Source organism: Cupressus sempervirens, chromosome 7 (genome assembly GCF_028749045.1).
Source record: "Cupressus sempervirens isolate cs-2001-9-10 chromosome 7, ASM2874904v1, whole genome shotgun sequence".
NCBI lineage: Eukaryota > Viridiplantae > Streptophyta > Pinopsida > Cupressales > Cupressaceae > Cupressus > Cupressus sempervirens.
Window position 1 is genome coordinate 835,171,378 of NC_143124.1, and position 6,294 is coordinate 835,177,671.

The 6,294-nt window shown below is 33.9% G+C and overlaps 2 pseudogenes; one reads left to right on the forward strand and one right to left on the reverse strand.

Annotated features, from left to right (window-relative positions):
• Nucleotides 1-834: 834 nt before the first annotated feature.
• LOC149549978 (uncharacterized) lies at nucleotides 835-2,607 on the reverse strand (annotated as a pseudogene).
• Nucleotides 2,608-2,973: 366 nt separating this feature from the next.
• On the forward strand, nucleotides 2,974-5,357 carry LOC149549979 (calcium-dependent protein kinase 3-like; annotated as a pseudogene).
• Nucleotides 5,358-6,294: the final 937 nt, after the last annotated feature.

The following is a 6,294-nucleotide window of genomic DNA, read 5'->3' on the forward strand; positions in this document are numbered from 1 at the left end:
TTTATAATTGAGTCACAATTCAAGAAGATCAAACAAATAATTAAATCATACAATTGGCTTTCATAAAATGGATACCTTATGAATATATTTAAGAGCAATTCCAGTTTGATCATCCAAATCTGAATTTGGTTTCATCTTCATACCTAATTGTGATCTTTAGTGTGCTGTACTAAATTTGAAGCTTTCTATATTTCTTAAATGGCAGTGAAGGTGGCCACATGATTATCCTAGACTCGGCATTGCCTATATTCATATGGGATACTACAAATACAACGTATCTCAACTAGAGATTCTACTTTAAATGTAAGGGAGACATTATTGAGTTCAAAGACATCGAATAGGAGCTACATCATCAGTAAGCCAATGTAAAGATCATTGTTTCATTATAGGATATACTCTCCCTCTCCCTGCAAACATCAATTTGCATGACCTTGTGATCAACTGTAGCATATTCTAGCACCAACATGTTTTAAATGCTTAATCTATACAGATAAACACATATGCTTAAGAATAATTTTACAACGATAGTTCATTACAACAGATACTATTATCCAGAGTTGGCAAATAATGCAATATTTTGAAGTGCAATATATTGACATCTACTCTAATACAATATATACATAAGAGGCATTCCCAATATAAATATAAGTCTTTTTGTCAATGCTTTTGATAAAAAAAATATTAAATTCATTTTTTCTTCTTAGAAATTGTATCCTGTGTTCTTTCTATCACAAATATGATAGTAAATTGAACAGGGCAGAACTACGACACTTGTAATTACACCCCCAACATGAAATACATTCTTTCCATAAGTATCAACATGTTCAGAATATTTCATCCTACCTGAAAATTTGAAGCTCTGAAATGTTGGCGAGCATTCTTATCATCAAGAACTTGAATTTCAAATGTGAAATGTTTTTTAAAGTTCTTGACAATCATAACTAGAAATGGTAGTTTTATGCCTAGTGTTGCAGCAGGATCTGCACGACATTTGATTTAGGTTGTGTTCATGTTCTCACCAGCAATTTCAAGTACATTGTATTGAATTTCCTCATCCTGAAGCCTTTTAATCTGTCTATTTACTACTGCAAAATATACACTAGATGAAAATTAAATATAAAAAAAAATGCTAAATCACATGATTCTTCCATATAGCTTATTGCATTCTACTCTGATCCTGATGGTGGATCTTGCGGTGAACTCTCTAGGCTTCCAGACTTGTGACACAAAAAATTGGTATTGCAATCATCCAACTGTTGCATGGATACTTTTCTCACAAATACAAGGATTACTGGGCATTAACTCGAGGAACTTGTCGTCTTCTTTTATTGTGGCAATTTGGTATTGCTTTCTTTCTTCTGTTATAGGTTCACTCTTACATCTAGGTGAAGAATTTCCTATAGCTACAGCTGCAGCTGCAATAGCTATAGCTTTTGTGGCCGTTGCTGCTAGAAAAAGAGCATAAATACCAAGATGGAGAAAAGGAGGCAGAATGACACCATTTAAGGTCCACAAGGTTGATGTAGCTGCAACTGCTGTAGCTACACTTGTCTCATCACTAAGAGAATGTGCACAATCCTTGTACTTTAATGTTGTGGATCTCCCATTGTGGCACCAATGACTCCTGACACCAACCCAGGCCAATATCTAGCTGCCAGTGTTGCAACAACATATGTTGGGTGATGCATAACCGCTGATGGGGGAAGATGCCATAGTAGGAGCAGACCATTAGAAGTAGATCCATGAGCAATGAATCCAGGTATACATCTAAAACTTTCAAATTTTTTGTATGCTGGATACAAACCTGGCATACTAGGAAAAGGAAGAAAAAATTTAGGCACTAAAGGGATTTTGAATGTCATTTTGCATCTGCCTAGTCAAATTGGATGATGAACCATTGCCATTCAGCATACTCATTGCTGCAAATTTATGAGCCAGAGAAGATTTATTTGATTTGCATTTAATGGAGTCGGGAACATTGTCAGAGTTGCTTGTCTCAACATGCTGTACTAGGACATGTCTTGGATAACCTAACACAAGGGCAGAAGATTGGAGTTTTCTAGAAAGATAGTTTGAGTCATTATCCAGTTTGCTAGATAAATGTTCATCTGAATCTTGCTATCTTGTATGATTTTCCAAGCATGGTGAATTTGCATTTGACTCACCAGTGCCTTCTTATGGATTGGCACCATATTCTGTCGGTGGAGAATTGGAAGTTAATATTGAGCTATTTCCAGACTTCACTAGTTTTGTTTGAGGTTTCAGACTGCATGTTTGTTGAGATACTTTTCCATTTTCCAACTTTGAATACTCAGTATTTTGGTCCTCAAATGGGGTAAACTCTTGCTTAAGGGAGATAAATTCACAAAAATCTCCATTAGCACAATAGTCTGGCCAAATAGCTTGAGGCTATATGCAGAACTATTTGTACTGTAAGATTCCATTTTTGTGTCCTGCGTATTAATATTTCCCTTTCTTTGAAGTGAACTTGGCATTGTATTGTATGGATAAAATGCTGCATTCTGAAAGTCCACTAAAAATATAAAATGAGGCCTCTTGATATCATGATTTGCCCAAAAATATATATTACCTTTTGCAAACAGTCATAGTAGATAGATTGTTTCCACTTACACTGCAATTATAGACACGTGTAAGTTATTTTACCTGTGGCTTAGTCTCTGTTGCTTATTATTTCTATATTCTTTTGATCCTACAGAAGTAATCATCTGCTTGAATTGAAATATAAAAAAATTCACATGTTAGCCACGTTTATCAACACAACTCCATTAAAAAATATTTAGATTCACAATTTCTTGATAAAAAATAATTCTTATTGACAGGCACTTCCCTCGCCGCCTCAAAATATCACTTTTAACCCCCAATTTAAATCCTTTTCACTCGGCCATCACCACAGAAAAGGTTAAATTTGAGAGATATTTCTGTGTAGTGATGATTTTGACATAGATGTTAGCAATGAAGATCAATGGAGAAAAGCCAAATACTAAGGTCGACATTGACAATGTTAAAGGAATGTATGTTAATATAGAATGTATGTTAAGCACTTCCAACTGTAGAGCTTCTTGAAGAATCTGGGTCAAAGAATGTTAAATGTTTTGCAATGGGGGATGAATTTATAAATTGTAGTACTATACAATCATTTTGACACCATTGGATGACTACATATGGAAATTGTATGTCATGCAACTAGACTGATTTTCATTGTGATTTTTTGATGACATATTTGGCTTAGCATAATGTTGTTTTAATCTATGGCATCATTTTTTCCTATCTGTATTATTATGTATTTTGGCATATTCATATTCTTCTTTCTTTATCCATGTATTTATCATTTGCGATGTAGTCTATTTTTATGAACTACTCTATGAAGGCTATAATGGCTAAAGACTACTACTACCAAGATACTTCATTGTTGCCATTGTTGAGAAAACAATGTGTAATAGGAAAGGAGACAAGAGATTCAAAGATGTGAAGGGAAAGAAACCCTGCCGTGGAAACTATTTGATAGAAGATGGATGGGACTATCTAGTGAACTACAATTTGAGTTCCCTTTTACAAAATCCATCTAAAAATAATTTTCCTGCAAGAATAGATGAAGATCTGATGTCCTAGTTTTTCTCTGCATCCTATGACTTCTCTGAATTAGAAGGAAAGGGTTTTTGCAGTGCTTATGGTAATAGCAGCACTTGTGCTATAGGCAAGACATACTTTGGGCACTCTAAAGCTTTTCGGTGTCATGAAGAAGAAATTGGAGACTGTGCATCCTTAAAGGCCGTTACTGTCCTATTCTATTTGGTAGAAGTCATGAATAACCAATCCTAGTAAAAAAAATCAGTCACTAAGTACATGTGACTATAGAACAAGCATAGTACATGAAGATGTGACTAAGTATATTCTTTTAACAATTTTTGACAACCATTTTTGAAACATAAATATGAGAACAACTATGTTCCCTCTTTGAATCAGTTGTGTAATGTTAAAGAAGATCAAGAAACTTGTTATATTCTGTGATCTGATCTATCCTAGAAGATTTGTCTAGAAGATGAACCAGAAATGTTAATAAAGTGGGTTAAACAAATCTCTTTTTAAATATTTTCTTGCTTAAAACTGCTCTAGATAAATTTTAACTTCTGTGATACTGCTCGAAACTGTCATGATCAATTATACTTTATCTTTGCACACAAAAATACACCTGTAAAATTTTTTATTGAAAATTGATTGCAAAGAGGAAATTGAGGACCGAAGATGTGAAGAGAGAGGTCCAGATTATGTATTATTTGACTTGGCAGCCTAATATAGTGGAATTGCAATGTGTTTATGAGGACACACAGACTATGAACTTTGTCATGGAGCTCTATGCTGCTGGGGAAATTTTTGATAACATTATTGCTAAGGGGCAAGGTGGTGCACACTTTCCATTCTATGGGTGTCATTCACAGGGACCTCAAGCAAGAGAATTTCATTTTTCTCAGCAAGGATGAGAACTCTTCCCCAAAGGCCACTGCTTTTGGACTTTCAATTTTTTTCAAGCCCGATGATACATTTAGAAATATTGTGAGTGGTGCATATTATCTGGCTCTTGAATTCATGCAACAAGGCTGTAAACCAGAGATGGACATGTGGAGTGCTGGAGTAATACTGTGCATTCTTCTAGCTAGTGTCCCTCCATTTTGGGTAGAGTTAGAAAAAGGCATTTTTTATGCTATATTGCATGGTCATGTTGATTATAAAAGTGATCCATGGCCATCTATATGTAGTGGTACAAAATACCTATTCAAAAAATGTTGAAATAGGATCCCAAGGAACATTTTAAAACTATTGAAATTTTGAACCATCCATGGATGAGAGAAGATAGGGAAGCTCTTAAAAAACTACTTGACACTGCTGTATTAACATTATCAGATTTCTACAATTCATTTGATATGAGATTTTTTTGTTTCCAGATTCAATTATGTGTGTTTTTTTAGCATAAACATTTCAGATCTCACTCTGTAATCCATCATGAAGATGAGAAAGTACGATAATGATATTTTTCTATTTCATCATTGCAATCTCTCATCTTGGTGATGGATCATAGACAGTGATCCAAAAAATTGATGCTAAAAAGACACACACGATTGAATCCAAAAATTAAAAATCTCACTGCTGTGGTGGTTAGGCTGAAGCAATTCAGAGCAATGAACAAGCTGAAGAAAGTTTCTTTGAAGTTGATTGCTGAGAATTTATTAGAAGGGGAAATGATGGGTTTGAAGGAGATGCTTATAATTTGGGTTGGGTTTCATAAGTTTTTTTATTGCTCATATATTTTGTAGGTAGAATGTTGTGATACTGCAGTCTAATTTATTGATTGATTTTAAGGCTCTTCTAGGTTCTTTGGCTCTTTCTCTTTATTTTATTATTTTCTTTTTCAAATGGGTACTGACTCAACTTTTCATTCTTATTAACTATTACTTCAAAGGGTCTGATTCCTATTTCTCTCTCAATGGATTAAAAATAATTACAAAACTATTGACAAAGTGATCAAAACTAATATTTCTAGAAAGCATATCTGTACCACATCCTCTAATATAAAATGGTGCAAATTTGTCTTTCAAATCTTTGTTAAAATAGGAAAAAAAATCTTTGTTAGAGATCTCTTCAAAACTTACTAGCTTCTCTCACCACCAAAATAGATTTGAAAGAGGTGATTGAGGGAAGGGTGGATGAAGCATAGGAATCACAACTGATTCATAAATGTTTAGCAAGAACAACAAGCAGGACTCTCATTGTTCTTGAAGAAATCATTCTCGATTATTTGAGGATCTAACATCATTTCTAGAAAATGAAGTAAACTGAAATTATTGGTTTGGTTTTGTGTATATTATCATAAATTTGTATTTATCACTAACAAAATTTTATCTATCTGTCACTAATTGTATTTTCCAGCCATACTGACTACACTTGAAAATTTAGTCCCAACATTTTCCCATTCAAGTCTAAAAATTGTGAATTTCATTACTATATTCCTTCGTGATAAATGACAGGGGCTTATTCAAGCACAAATAATCATGACGTGCTTAATAATATTCAAATATAGATGGATCTATTTATAAATATATAATGGTCTATATGAAAATGTACGTACATCCTAAAATACCCCTGAACCTATGATCACTCCCTTCTCTATTCGAAAACCTCCACCATCTATATGGGCAGAAATTTCTCCTTAATGTTGCTTGACAATTGACTAGGATTCTAGACTAATGACCCGGATTAGATATTACAAACAAATTGGCT